This window comes from Saccopteryx bilineata, chromosome 8, assembly GCF_036850765.1.
Source record: "Saccopteryx bilineata isolate mSacBil1 chromosome 8, mSacBil1_pri_phased_curated, whole genome shotgun sequence".
NCBI classification, from domain to species: Eukaryota; Metazoa; Chordata; class Mammalia; order Chiroptera; family Emballonuridae; genus Saccopteryx; species Saccopteryx bilineata.
The window spans coordinates 86,962,719-86,978,262 of NC_089497.1; the positions used below are offsets into that span (position 1 = coordinate 86,962,719).

General features: G+C 43.9%; 1 protein-coding gene across 1 annotated transcript in view; it reads left to right on the forward strand.

Annotated features, from left to right (window-relative positions):
- Window positions 1–5,595: 5,595 nt before the first annotated feature.
- LRRC34 (leucine rich repeat containing 34) overlaps window positions 5,596–15,544 on the forward strand; it is a 61,226-nt gene continuing 51,277 nt past the window's right edge. The window contains exon 1 of the mRNA XM_066241892.1: window positions 5,596–5,668. The gene's annotated coding sequence lies outside the window, so the exon portion shown is untranslated. The remainder of the gene's footprint in view (window positions 5,669–15,544) is intronic.

Genomic DNA, 15,544 nt, shown 5'->3' on the forward strand with positions numbered 1-15,544 from the left:
CAGGACGCTTATATGCTCTAGGCTTTACTTATATTAACTCATTTAATCCTCACCAGAACCCCAAGAAGGAGGCACCATTATGATTCCTATTTTACAGATAAACTAAATAACTAAAAGCGCTCTTCTCAGAACATTGTAGGAAGTTGGAGCAGAAGCAGAGAATCTGGCTTAACCTCACAAAGGTTCTTAGCATCATTTGTTCACATCAAGCCTGGTTTTTATTAGAATAATAATTCTTGGGTGTGAGATTTCAGGCTTGATTTTTCCTTCGCAGCCTGCCAGCAGTCACCTGGGGGAAATCCATGTGGACTAGCCATCCTGATTAGGGTTAACACAGTGTGTCTGGGCTTTCAGACACATAAAATAATTATTTATCCTAATATTCATCTTTCTACATGATGAAACCTGACTAGAATGTCTGAATGTGTGTGTATATATACTATCTCACCTAAATCAGATATTCCATATGTATCTGGAACCAATTTGATGACCCTCTGAAGGCTATTTGTATTGTATATCATTAGTGGACTTAATAAAAGGAGGTATGGGGACACTTTGTAAAGTATATGATTGTCTAACCACTATTCTGTACACCTGAAACTAATACAAAATAATATCTAAAATAAACAAATAAGTAAATAAATGGAGGTTGTATGACCAGGATTTGCAACAACTTTGCAGTAATGCAGCCACAGTGAATAAGAATGGGGAAGATTGATTCTTTATTGGCTATTTTTCTCCCTAGAAGTTGATACCTGGACCTCGTCAAAGTAATGTATTACAACCCAATATTACTGTGCTGTTTCTAAGTAGAATAATTTGTTGCATCATCATTGTGAGGAATCGTGATTGGACAGTTTAGTAATTAGCCCTACTTTATGTAACTTTAATGCCTGAGAAAACCATTTAAGAAAATTATCAACCCTTTCAAATTTACATCAAGTGTTGATATTTTTGTTTCCATGTCTAATTACACACATACAGGATTGTAAAGATTTGGGTCCTGGCCCTGGCCGGTTGGCTCAGTGGTAGAGCGTCGGCCTGGAGTGCGGGGGACCTGGGTTCGATTCCCGGCCAGGGCACATAAGAGAGGCACCCATTTGCTTCTCCACCCCCCACCCCCTCCTTCCTCTCTGTCTCTCTCTTCTCCTCCCGCAGCCAAGGCTCCACTGGAGCGGGGATGGCCCCGGCTCTGGGGATGGCTCCTTGGCCTTGCCCCAGGCGCTAGAGTGGCTCTGGTCACGGCAGAGCGACGCCCCGGAGGGGCAGAGCATCGCCCCCTGGTGGGCAGAGCGTCGCCCCTGGTGGGCGTGCCCGGTGGATCTCGGTCGGGCGCATGCGGGAGTCTGACTGTCTCTCCCCGTTTCTAGCTTAAACAAAAAAAAAAAAAAAAAAAGATTTGGGTCCTGAGGTTAATATGCTGTGTGACTCTCTTTGATTATATTTCTAGTTAAAATTCTTTTAAGATTTTGCTTAAAACTTCACCTGGAGCTTCTTTTCCTTTAATACAGACAAGCTAAAAGTATCCTTAATTGACCTAGGACTAGAAAATCATGTAATGATTAACAGTACCCTTTGCTTTGATAAAAATTTCTTGGAGACTATAAAATACCTTGAAAAAATTTTGTCTCGCCTGACCAGGTGGTGGTGCAGTGGATAGAGTGTCAGACTGGGATGTGGAGGACCCAGGTTTGAGACCCCAAGGTCGCCAGTGCGGGCTCATCTGGTTTGAGCAAAGCTCACCAGCTTGGACCCAAGGTTGCTGGCTCGAGCAAGGGGGTTACTCGATCTGCTGAAGGCCCGCGGTCGAGGCACATATGAGAGAGCAATCAATGAACAACTAAGGTGTCACAACGTGCAATGAAAAACTAATGATTGATGCTTCTCATCTCTCCGTTCCTGTCTGTCTATCCCTCTCTCTGACTCTCTCTCTGTCTTTGTAAAAAAAAATTAAAAAAAAAAAAGAGAAAAAATTTTGTCTCCTTTCAACCAATGCTGAACTGAAGTTCCATATAAACTTCAGAGATCAAAGAAAAACTATAAGCAAGCACCCAGGATATGTGCTTCCAGCCCCACTGTCACCAAATTATTGTTTTGAAATAGCTTCTCAGGACTCCTTTCCTTTAAATAGACTCAAAAGTTGCATCCTATCTGTTTTAAAAAATAGGCCCTGGCCGGTTGGCTCAGTAGTAGAGCGTCGGCCTGGCGTGCGGAAGTCCCAGGTTCGATTCTGGCCAGGGCACACAGGAGAAGCACCCATCTGCTTCTCCACCCCTCCCCCTCTCCTTCCTCTCTGTCTCTCTCTTCCCCTCCCGCAGCCGAGGCTCCATTGGAGCAAAGATGGCCCGGGCGCTGGGGATGGCTCCTTGGCCTCTGCCCCAGGCACTAGAGTGGCTCTGGTCGCAACAGAGCGACGCCCTGGAGGGGCAGAGCATCGCCCCCTGGTGGGCAGAGCATTGCCCCTGGTGGGCGTGCGGGGTGGATCCCGGTCAGGTGCATGCGGGAGTCTGTCTGACTGTCTCTCCTTATTTCCAGCTTCGGAAAAATACAAAAAAAAAAAAAAAAAAAGTTTCATCCTCAGTCCCTTGCCCCTACCATCAAACTGTACATCAAATAACTCTTTGACAAAACCTTTTTTTTTTCTTTTGTTTTTAGAATTTGTTTTGTTTTTCCAATGTTACTTGTATCATGAACAGGAAAGTTTTGGGTACTATTTCACTGTTAATCTCTGACATTATTTTCTCCTCTCATCAGAAAATAAAGAGTGTAAGCTTTTTCCACAACTCACTCTTTTATCAATGGGTCAAAATTATTTTTAATATAAAAAAATATTCACTTTTCCATCTGCATATTCAGCATCTAAATATTTATGCATGATCAACATCAAAAGTCAGCATTTCAAATACTCGTCAGAAAATCCAACCACCAATTTGTTCTGTTCCAGCACTTGCTAGCACCTCCGTTAAGCCATCTGATAGCTATTAAAAAAGAGAAGGTAATGGATATGTTAAATATTCCCCTGGATCTGCTGAGTTCTATCTCTATATTATTAGGAAACACCTTACCTAGACTCTGTTATCATAGTTGAACACCATGCTGTTAGCTTCCTAAATAGAGTTACAATAAAAGAAACAATTATTTGAAAAATATTTCTGTCCTAAATAAATTTAATTAAAACATATTTCGGCCCTGGCCGGTTGGCTCAGTGGTAGAGCGTTGGCCTGGCGTGCGGAAGTCCCGGTTCGATTCCTGGCCAGGGCACACAGGAGAAGCGCCCATCTGCTTCTCCACCCCTCCCCCTCTCCTTCCTCTCTGTCTCTCTCTTCCCCTCCCATAGCCAAGGCTCCATTGGAGCAAAGATGGCCCGGGCGCTGGGGATGGCTCCATGGCCTCTGCCTCAGGCGCTAGAATGGCTCTGGTCGCAACAGAGCGACGCACCAGATGGGCAGAGCATCGCCCCCTGGTGGGCATGCCGGGTGGATCCCGGTGGAGCGCATGTGGGAGTCTGTCTGCCTCCCTGTTTCCAGCTTCAGAAAAATACAAAAATAAATAAATAAATACCCCCCCCCCCATATTTCTGGAACTTCTCCAAAACTGAAGTCAAAGACATGTCTATTAAGTTACTTATATAAAGGTATATCCAGTAAACTTTCTTACTACAGGATGACAGAAAGAAATGGAAATGCTGCCTTTCATTAAAGCAAGGGGACTGCATATCCTCACATGTTCTCTTTGGTCTGACTTCCAGAAAGCTCAGATTCAAGTTAAACCTTTACACTGGGTTCCTGACACATAAGCACCCAATGAATCCACTTAAATTTCTTTGAAGTGAGCTCAGCAACATCTATCTACCCCTCAGTGATTTTCAAGGGGAGTCATTTTCCCCCATAACCACATCCTTCTTCCACCTGGAAGTCATTGTGGGTAATGAGAAATGTACTGATAGAAGTGAGTTTGTACAGGTGGTCTTTATCTTTTTGACCATCTGTTTAATATGCATTTTTGACACTGCAGGTTGTATTTCTGTGTAAATACAGTTTTTGTTTTGCTGAGGCAGCTAGGGAGAATAGTTCTATAGGTGCTGTTTGTCTGGTTAAAGCAGCCCTTTTCTCTTAATTCTGTTCTGACCTGTTCATTTGTCACTCTCTAAAACAAAAGTCTGATTCTGTACTTCTTATTCCCTTGGAAGACAATCCCTTTCTTCCCCTGAGAAGAAATTAATTAACTAATCTTCAACCTATCTTTATGCTCCCTATCTTCTTATCACAAAACACTGAGGCATGGGGAGGGCAGATGCTGCTGGACTGGACTGCACTCCTACTTGGGTATTTTAAGCCTTCTCTCAGTAGCAATTAAGGTAAATGAACACATAATCGTCTGTTTTCTATCATCATCATCATGTTTAACCTGAAGAAATGATATTTCAAGTGATGTTTAAAATTTGTGGCAACACAGTGTTTCAAGAGACCCTTGCCTTGCCCAGTATAATTCCTTGGCAGGGGAATGCTGGTCTGGACTTGCCTAGTGGGGCAGCATGAGGGAGAAAGGATTCAGACACTGTTTTTTACCTTGAATTGTGTTCATAAACAGCCTGATTTCACTTGGAGGACCTGTTTGGCTCCAGAGTCCTCTACAAAGCCCTGGATTTCCTTCTCTGGGGTCTTCGGCAACCCCAAACAGAAGGCCTGCCCTTCTCCCCTCCTTCCTATTCACCTTCCCATATCCAAGTACAAAATCCTCATCATGTTACCCTGTATCTATCTCTGGGTTTTGTCCCTTTCTCCTCATTCTCCCACGTCCAGTCTTAGCGGAGGCCTTATCAAACCTGTCCTGGGCTACTGCATCTGCTTCAGGTATCCATATACCCTGGATCGTGTCAAGTCCATACTCCATCTGCTGTTCCAGACCTGAGGGCTCCCAGTGCCCTGCTCCATAACAGATGGAGGATGCCTAGGGCTCCACGTGGACCTGGTCCTGCCTGTGCCCCCACTCTGTACTCATCTGGGCAATCCAAGTACCTACAAGTCTCCGGAACACATCCAGCAGTTCTGCCCTCTGGCAGGTTCACTCCACCAGTCAGGATGTTACCTCCTCCAAGAAGCCTTCCCTAACGTTCCTCACCCCTCTACAAGACTGATCTACATGCCTCTTTATACTCCCTTAGCTCCTCTGTACAGCCCTCTCTGTGCTGGTGCTACCATCTCTTTCTGCACTTGGCCTCCACAGATACGTGCACACTTCCTGGAGGGGACTGTGTCATAATCATCCTTGTAGTCCCAACCTGACATCAGTGCCCCCTAAACCTGGAAAACTTCTCCCTACAAAGTTGCCCCCCCCCTTGTGTGTCTTTAACCCTGGGGAAGGAGGGGCGGTGATCTGGACCCAGATGCGGGGACCAACAGCCTCCAATCTCACTGCAGTGCGCTCAGAGTCCTGGGGTCTACCAGAGCAGCCTCGGCCACACACCCCATCCCCGCACCGCGCCGCACTCCCGGCCAGAGCGCAGGCGTGTGGTCGTCATGACAACGCCACGGCTGCGGCCCTCAGGGTCAGGGAGGCATGCGGTCGGGCTCCGAGAAGGCCCCTGGGGCCAGCTCCCCGTCTTCGGCTCGAGTCCCCATTCGGAGCCCTATCCCTACTCTGGCCTGGACCCAGGCCTCCGGGAGCGGTAAGGAATAGGGTGTCCTTCGTCGCCTGAAACGCGCTAGGGACGCGGGAGCCAGAACTGTGAGGTCGCACAGGCGAAACGCGCAAGGGACGCGGGAGCCAAGCTGTGAGGTCGCACAGGCGAAACGCGCAAGGGACGCGGGAGCCAAGCTGTGAGGTCGCACAGGCTGACTGCTCTGAGCGGCTGCAGCCGGAGGCAGCTGGTGGGGGGCTGTGCGGAGAAGTGGGAGGAGAGCCCCCTGTCCCAACGACGGGTCTGCCCTTTGCGCTATAGGCTGTCCTGAAGGAGGTGTGTCTGTCGGGCTGTTGCTTTGCCCTTAGGCCTCCGGGAAGGGTGACTGTGTGCTCTTCTCTGGCCCCTTTTTGTGGAAGCTCCAGAGATCAGGGCCCAGGTGGGCAAGAGGTCTTGAGACCGCTCTGACGTGATACCTCTGTGCCACCTACGTTTTGAATATTTCTGAGCCCATGAATTATCCCATGCAAAGTAGAAACACCCTCTTCCTCCTCACAGTTTACATTTTGGACGCTTGCTTTAAAAACGAGTGCTTATATGTTTAGGACTATGCTAGAAGCCTTAAGAGATGAACATTGTTATGCTCTGACTTTAGCATAAGAAGGACATTTAAGCTTAGGGAGTTTATGTATTGCAATAATTCGTTCTAGCTCACAGCCGATTCTGCATAAGTGCCCAAGTCTGACTGCTTTTGACCCTTGGATTTCCCAGTAGTTGGCTGTTCCAGAATAGGAGGGTGTTGGACAGATAAAATATATTATGCTCACTTTGTTAAAGATGGTGCTGCCCATGTGGAAGTCCGTCGCCCAGGTGATGGTATTGGTTGCCCTTCTTGCTTGGGATGGGCGTGATTATATATATATAATTTTTTTTTTTCTATTTTTCCGAAGCTGGAAATGGGGAGAAACAGACAGACTCCTGCATGCGCCCGACCGGGATCCACCCGGCACGCCCACCAGGGGGCGACGCTCTGCCCACCAGGGGGCGATGTTCTGCCCCTCCGGGGCATTGCTCTGTTGCGACCAGAGCCACTCCAGCGCCTGGGGCAGAGGCCGAGGAGCCATCCCCAGCGCCAGGGCCATCTTTGCTCCAATGGAGCCTCGCTGTGGGAGGGGAAGAGAGAGACAGAGAGGAAGGAGAGGGGGAGGGGTGGAGAAGCAGATGGGCGCTTCTCCTGTGTGCCCTGGCCAGGAATCGAACCGGGACTTCCGCACGCCAGGCCGACGCTCTACCACTGAGCCAACCGGCCAGGGCCAACGGCGTGATTATATTAATGTGTGTTGGGGGTGGGCTGTGAGCGGGAGCTTGCTCTTTCTCCATTCCTGAGTTTAGCATTAGAGAGGAGAGCAGAGAAAGGCGATAGAGAACAGAGGTGAATAAGGCTGGTGAGGTACAAACCTTTGATTCTAGGAAACTCGGATAAGTCAGTAGCTTTTTTTTTTTTTTTTTCATTTTTCTGAAGCTGGAAACAGGGAGAGAAAGTCAGACAGACTCCCGCATGCGCCCGACCGGGATCCACCCGGCACGCCCACCAGGGGGCTATGCTCTGCCCATCCTGGGCGTCGCCATGTTGCGACCAGAGCCACTCTCGCGCCTGGGGCAGAGGCCACAGAGCCATCCCCAGCGCCCGGGCCATCTTTGCTCCAATGGAGCCTTGGCTGCGGGAGGGGAGGAAAGCGTGGCGGAGGGGTGGAAAAGCAAATGGGCGCTTCTCCTGTGTGCCCTGGCCGGGAATTGAACCCGGGTCCTCCGCACGCTAGGCCAATGCTCTACCGCTGAGCCAACCGGCCAGGGTAAGTCAGTAGCTTTGTGAGCACTGAATGAGTGGGTTTTGGAGCCCAGTGTGTGTTTTTACTTGCCCACCGGGTGCAAGCTAGAATTAAAGGTAGTGGCCCACCAGCCCTTGGCTCTGTTGTTTCATTAACTTCTGTCCGAATCTAATGCAAACCTGCATGGGCCAGGCAGCTGTGATGGTGGCCGTGGCTACTGGCTTTACAGAGGGCATAGAGGACCAACTCCAAAATGAGCTTTTGCTAGAAATTTTAAAACGTGCTTCCCAGTGAAAGTTGTTTGGAATTTAAGGCTTAGGCATGGATGAAAAATGAAATTTGGATTAGGTTCTTGACATTTTCCTGTGTAGCTGATTAATTCCTATTTTTGCTTTATAATTTGAAGGTTGATTTATTATTTTTCTTCTACAGTAAAGGAAATAAATTATTGGTGCCATAAAATCCTGACACACACTGCATAGGTGAATTTCCAATAAAAAAGAGTAGCTGAAAAATAGAACAGACTTTTAAATTCTTTCAATCCATGGCCAGGTAATTAAATAACTATGCTTGCAATTTAAGATTTCTTCATTCACAGAAACATAAGTCTTAAGTCTGGCTCATTTCTTCCTGTCCTGGGTGTGTTGTTGCGGCCAGCCAGGTGAGGACAGGCACTGAACCTCAGATCCTCAGGGCAATCCTTTCCAAATTTCAATACCCAGGAAGGTATAGCCAGGAGGGAGGAAAGAAGCTGAGTGGGAGCCCAGGTCCAAGTCAATCTGTTTGAGATCTACTGACTTTGTTTCCTGTCCAGGACATGAAGTGACAGTTTCTCGATTGCATGTGAATCATGGTCACATATGTCTGGGATATGTATCTTTATCATCCCCTCCAAGCTCAACAAACTGAAGAGTCTTTATGTACCTGCGTGTTTTAAATGTCCTGAGAAGTGTTCTGGATAAGGGCCTGTTTAGCTTTATTTAATTTAGTACTTCTCAAATTTATGTGACCATAAATAGCATTGTAACTAGAACATCTTTGATTATCTTGTAGGTTAAAATTCTTCAGAACACGGTTTAGGAAATATTGTGCTAAAATATTATTTAAATACATGAAAATTTCCTAAAATAAAGTGAAGGATTTTCTATGTACATCTATCCACAAGACAGAAATTATGCTGACATTAAATTTTTTTAGGGAGTACCTAATGATTAGGGAAAACTCATAATATGTTAACTGAAAACAAAAAGTGTTGGTCAAATAAGTTTGTAAATTGATATATATGTTTGCTCGCTTATAGTTTGCATTGTGTGTGAAGGACAGGTTGTAAGCAGGCCGGGTGTTATAGTCTGAGGCTTAATTTTAAGACTAAGCTTTTCCCCACACCCTTGACTGTTGCATGATGTGGGTAGTGCACTCTTATGAGGAATCCCATTATGCCTCAGATAAGTGACTTTATCAGAGACTTCTTTGTTTGTGTATTGGATTAAAGGTTTTGATTTTTATACTATAAAGTGAGTCAGACCGGGAGCTTGCTCTCTCTCAATTCCTGCTGTCACCATTGCAGGGGCCTCCCTGATCCCTTGCCCTTCATGGGAAAAGCAGGTTTTCTGCTTTTCCCTTGTCTTCTCTTGTGGCTTGCCTGTCTTGGTGAGACACCAATAAACAGAATGGCCCACCATGCATGTTTGCCTGAATCCAATAAGAACCTGCATGTGAATGGCCATGATGGAGGCTCCTGGCCATATAACTGGCATAGTTTGCGGCAGGATTCGGAAATTGGTGTGGGGCTGCCACCCTTGAGGGGTGGGGTAGAGCAGTGGTCCCCAAACTTTTTTGGGCCATGAACCGGTTTAATGTCAGAAAATATTTTCACGAACCAGCCTTTAGGGTGGGACGGATAAATGTATCACGTGATCAAGACAAGCATCAAGAGTGAGTCTGAGGATCCCATTGATCGCCAGGGTTGATTCGGCTGATCTGGCTGGCTAGGCGGGTGTCCCCATCCTCCGCTCCATGTGCGTCCCTCCTGAAGCTGTGCGCTCGGTCAAAGAGGACGACCTTCTCTGCTAGAGGAGAGGACTGTTCTTTGGTCAAGGGTATACGAGTAGCTGCGCTCCCCTGCTAGAACCTCCAAACAAGTCTCAAGAGTGAGTCTGAGACAAATGTAACAGAGGGAATTTGATCATCTTTTAAAAATAAAACATTGTTCAGACTTAAATATAAATAAAATGGAAATAATGTAAGTTATTTATTCTTTCTCTGCAGACCGGTACCAAATGGCCCACGGACTGGTACTGGTCCGGGGGTTGGGGACCACTGGGGTAGAGGACTAGTTGCTACTCTGGCTCCCCATGGCTGTCCTTTTAGGGGCTGGGGGTTGGGTGTTCTTTACACAAGATGAAACCAGGAGTTCTGTGCGAGAAGCTGCCCGAAGGTCAAAAGCTTCAGTATGAATTGCAAATCAAATGGGAGAAAAGGCTAGAATTGGAGTGAGCACTGGAGAAGGAATTACGGGTTCACAAGTTGCAGTTTGCCCTGGAAGCTGAATGTTTGCACTGGCTGTTGTTGGAGAAACAACTGCAGATTCAAGAGCTCGGGTTTCAGCTTCTGGCCAAAAGCCAGCAGCCACAGGAGCCTAAACGGTCACCAAAGGAGCAGCAGCATCCGTGCCGGTGGATTGGCTTTGAGTCAGCGGAGCAGGAGCTTGCAACTCCTCTTCTGAGGATGAGAAGGCTCAGGCTGAAGCTGCCATGTGCACACTCAGAGCCCGCGCAGTGGTCGCCAAGAAGGTAAAAACCCAGCAGCAAAGAGTCCCTCGGGGCAGCCACAGCCTCCTGCCCAGGTACTGGAACACTCTGTGGTCCGGCTCTATACCCAGGCAGAGCTGATGGAGTTGGGGGCACAATTTAGGCAGAAACCTACTGAATTCCTGGTAGCCTGGTTACTACGATTATGGGACATAGGGGTGGATGGCATCATGCTCTCCGGAACAGAGACGGAGAAATTGGCCGCCATTACCACACACTCCTCCTTGAGGTAGCATCTTCAGAACTGCCATGGCAACCCAGAAGACCATACCCCATTAGAATGGGTGATGGCCGCCATTCGTATGGTCTGGCAGAATGCTGGAGAATTGCCAGGGGCAATGAGTCGGTAGCAGTGCTACAGTGAGTTAGTAAAGGTCCTTCAGGAACTAGATATGAAGAATGCTGTTTTCAACCTTGGGTCCCGTGGGCCAGATGAGAAAGTGTTTACAGCAAAAATGAGGAAATTTGTCCTTGCTAGCACCCCGTCATCCCTTTTTGGGTCACTTGTGGCTATCTTGGACCCCTATGTGGGGCAGCCCATCAATGCAGTTACACAGATGGTAGCAGATTTGGGAGAGCTGGAGGCCACTCAGGATCATAAAGCTGTTGCCCCCCCAACTAACAAGGGAGACGGCCCTGTAAAGGTCACCTAAACACAGATGTGGGTAGATTTGATTGCGGCTGGAGCAGATAAGGGGAAATTGGATGGCCAGTCTAATAAAATTCTTTTGGAGCTTTGGCAGCAGCTTAAACCAGAACAGAAGTTCCAGCCACTGAAACAAAAGGCCCCAACAGCTACCAATAAAATTTTTTTTTTTTTTTTTATAATTTTATTTTTTTAATGGGGTGACATCAATAAATCAGGATACATATATTCAAAGATAACAAGTCCAGGTTATCTTGTCGTTCAATTATGTTGCATACCCACCACCCAAAGTCAGATTGTCCTCTGTCACCTTCTATCTTGTTTTCTTTGTGCCCCTCCCCACCCCCTATCCCTCTCCCATTCCCCCCTCCCCCCGTAACCACCACACTCTTATCAATGTCTCTTAGTTTCACTATTATGTCCCACCTACGTATGGAATAATACAGTTCCTGTTTTTTTCTGATTTACTTATTTCGCTTCGTATCATGTTATCAAGATCCCACCATTTTGCTGTAAATGTTCCGATGTCATCATTTCTTATGGCTGAGTAGTATTCCATAGTGTATATGTGCCACATCTTCTTTATCCAGTCATCTATTGATGGGCTTTTTGGTTGTTTCCATGTCCTGGCCACTGTGAACAATGCTGCAATAAACATGGGGCAGCATGTGTCTTTACGTATCAATGTTTCTGAGTTTTGGGGATATATACCCAGTAGAGGGATTGCTGGGTCATAAGGTAGTTCTATTTGCAGTTTTTTGAGGAACCACCATACTTTCTTCCATAATGGTTGTACTACTTTACATTCCCACCAACAGTGAATGAGGGTTCCTTTTTCTCCACAGCCTCTCCAACATTTGCTATTACCTGACTTGCTAATAACAGCTAATCGAACAGGTGTGAGGTGGTATCTCATTGCTGTTTTGATTTGCATTTCTCTAATAGCTAAAGAAGATGAGCATCTTTTCATATATCTGTTGGCCATTTGTATTTCTTCCTGGGAGAAGTGTCTATTCATATCCTCTTCCCATTTTTTTATTGGATTGTTTGTTTGTTTGTTGTTGAGTTTTATGAGTTCTTTGTATATTTTGGATATTAGGCCCTTATCTGAGCTGTTGTTTGAAAATATCATTTCCCATTTAGTTAGCTTTCTGTTTATTTTGTTATCAGTTTCCCTTGCTGAGCAAAAACTTCTTAGTCTGATGTAGTCCCATTCATTAATTTTTGCCTTCACTTCTCTTGCCATTGGAGTCAAATTCATAAAATGCTCTTTAAAACCCAGGTCCATGAGTTGAGTACCTATGTCTTCTTCTATGTACTTAATTGTTTCAGGTCTTATGTTTAGATCTTTGATCTATTTTGAGTTAATTCTTGTACAGGGGGAGAGACTGTAGTCGAGTTTCATTCTTTTGCATGTGGCTTTCCAGTTTTCCCAGCACCATTTATTGAAGAGGCTTTCTTTTCTCCATTGTGTGTTGTTGGCCCCTTTATCAAAAATTATTTGACTATATATATGTGGTTTTATTTCTGGACTTTCTATTCTGTTCCATTGGTCTGAGTGTCTATTTTTCTGCCAATACCATGCTGTTTTGATTGTCGTGGCCCTATAATAGAGTTTGAAGTCAGGTATTGTTATGCCCCCAGCTTCATTCTTTTTCTTTAGGATTGCTTTGGCTATTCGGGGTTTTTTATAGTTCCATATAAATCTGATGATTTTTTGCTCTATTTCTTTAAAAAATGTCATTGGAATTTTGATGGGAATTGCATTAAATTTGTATATTGCTTTGGGTAATATAGCCATCTTGATTATATTTATTCTTCCTAGCCAAGAACAAGGTATATTCTTCCATCTCATTATATCTTTTTCGATTTCCCTTAACAATGGTTTATAGTTTTCATTATATAAGTCCTTTACATTCTTTGTTATGTTTATTCCTAAGTATTTTATTTTTTTTGTTGCAATCGTGAAGGGGATTATTCTTTTCAGTTCCTTCTCAGTTGTTTCATTGTTGGCATATAGAAAGGCTATTGACTTCTGTATGTTAATTTTGTATCCTGCGACCTTACTGTATTGGCTTATTGTTTCTAGTAGTCTTTTTGTGGATTCTTTGGGGTTTTCGATGTATAGGATCATATCATCTGCAAAAAGTGATACCTTTACTTCTTCTTTTCCGATATGGATGCCTTTTATTTCTTTGTCTTGTCTGATTGCTCTGGCTAGAACCTCTAGTACCACATTAAATAAGAGTGGAGAGAGTGGACAACCCTGTCTTGTTCCTGATTTAAGGGGGAAAGCCTTCAGTTTAGTGCCATTTAATATGATGTTAGCTGATGGTTTATCATATATGGCCTTTATCATGTTGAGATATTTTCCTTCTATACCCATTTTGTTGAGAGTCTTAAACATAAAATTGTGTTGTATTTTATCGAAAGCCTTTTCTGCGTCTATTGATAAGATCATGTGGTTTTTGTTCTTTGTTTTGTTGATATGGTGTATTACATTAACCGTTTTACGTATGTTGAACCATCCTTGAGATTCTGGGATGAATCCCACTTGATCATGATGTATTATTTTTTTAATATGTTGTTGTATTCGATTTGCCAGTATTTTGTTTAGTATTTTAGCATCTGTATTCATTAGAGATATTGGTCTGTAGTTTTCTTTTTTTGTGCCATCCTTGCCTGGTTTTGGGATGAGGGTTATGTTAGCCTCATAAAATGTGTTTGGAAGTATTGCTTCTTCTTCAATTTTTTGGAAGACTTTGAGTAGAATAGGAACCAAGTCTTCTTTGAATGTTTGATAAAATTCGCTGGTATAGCCGTCAGGGCCTGGACTTTTATTTTTGGGGAGGTTTTTAATGGTTTTTTCTATTTCTTCTCTACTGATAGGTCTGTTTAGGCTTTCTGCTTCTTCTTGACTCAGTCTAGGAAGGTTGTATTGTTCTAGGAATTTATCCATTTCTTCTAGGTTGTTGAATTTAGTGGCATAAAGTTTTTCATAGTATTCTACAATAATTCTTTGTATATCTACGGTGTCCGTGGTGATTTCTCCTCTTTCATTTTGGATTTTGTTTATATGAGTTCTTTCTCTTTTTTCCTTGGTAAGTCTTGCCAAGGGTTTGTCAATTTTGTTGATCTTTTCAAAGAACCAGCTCTTTGTTCTATTAATTTTTTCTATAGTTTTTCTGTTCTCTAATTCATTTATTTCTGCTCTGATTTTTATTATCTCCTTTCTTCGGCTGGTTTTGGGTTGTCTTTGTTCTTCTTTTTCTAGTTCCTTAAGGTGGGAAGTTAAGTGGTTCACTTGGGCTCTCTCTTGTTTGTTCATATATGCCTGAAGCGATATGAACTTCCCTCTTATCACTGCTTTTGCTGCATCCCATAGATTCTGATATGTCGTATTGTCATTTTCATTAGTCTGTATATATCTTTTGATCTCTGCACTTATTTCTTCTTTGACCCATTCATTTTTTAAAAGTATGTTGTTTAGTTTCCACATTTTTGTGGGATTTTTTTCCTCTTTTTTGCAGTTGAATTCTAGTTTCAAGGCTTTATGATCAGAAAATATGCTTGGTACAACTTCAATTTTTCTGAATTTGCTGATGTTGTTTTTGTGGCCCAACATATGGTCAATTCTTGAGAATGATCCATGTACACTGGAGAAAAATGTATACTCAGTCACTTTGGGATGAAATGTCCTGTAGATGTCTATCATATCCAGGTGCTCTAGTGTTTTGTTTAAGGCCACTATGTCTTTGTTGATTCTCTGTTTGGATGACCGATCTAGAGCCGTCAGCGGTGTATTGAGGTCTCCAAGTATGATTGTATTTTTGTCAGTTTTTGTTTTAAGATCAATAAGTAGCTGTCTTATATATTTTGGTGCTCCTTGGTTTGGTGCATATATATTAAGAATTGTTATGTCTTCTTGATTCAGTGTCCCCTTAGCTATTATGAAATGGCCATTTTTGTCTCTGAGTACTTTTCCTGTCTTGTAGTCAGCATTATCCGATATGAGTATTGCTACACCTGCTTTTTTTTGGATGTTATTTGCTTGGAGTATTGTTTTCCAGCCTTTCACTTTGAATTTGTTTTTATCCTTGTTACTTAGATGAGTTTCCTGTAGGCAGCATACAGTTGGATTTTCTTTTTTAATCCATTCTGCTACTCTGTGCCTTTTTATTGGTGAGTTTAATCCGTTTACATTTAGTGTAATTATTGACACTTGTGAGTTCCCTATTGCCATTTTATATCTTGCTTTCTGTTAGTTTTGTGTCTTGTTTGATCCTTCTCTTTCGTTTTTCTATCTTTTGTTTTTATTTGGTTGTATTCCATACATCTCTCCTCTGTTGCTATCTTTTTTATCTCATGTGCTTCTGTGGTGGTTTTTTTCAATGGTGGTTACCTTTGAGTAATGAAAAGGGTCCCTACCCTGTTCATTGTAGCAAACTATTTTGTGAGTACTTTTGCACTCCATCGTCCTTTGCTACTGTTAATCTCCGTCTTCTCCCCCTCTTTCTTTTTGTTGTTGTCACAGTTTAAATTTGGTTTTATTGTGTTCTTCTTGGAGCTTTTACTTGTGGCTCTGTTTTTTTTTTGTTCTTTGTATCTGATTGGAGAACCCCCTTTAGTAATTCCTGGA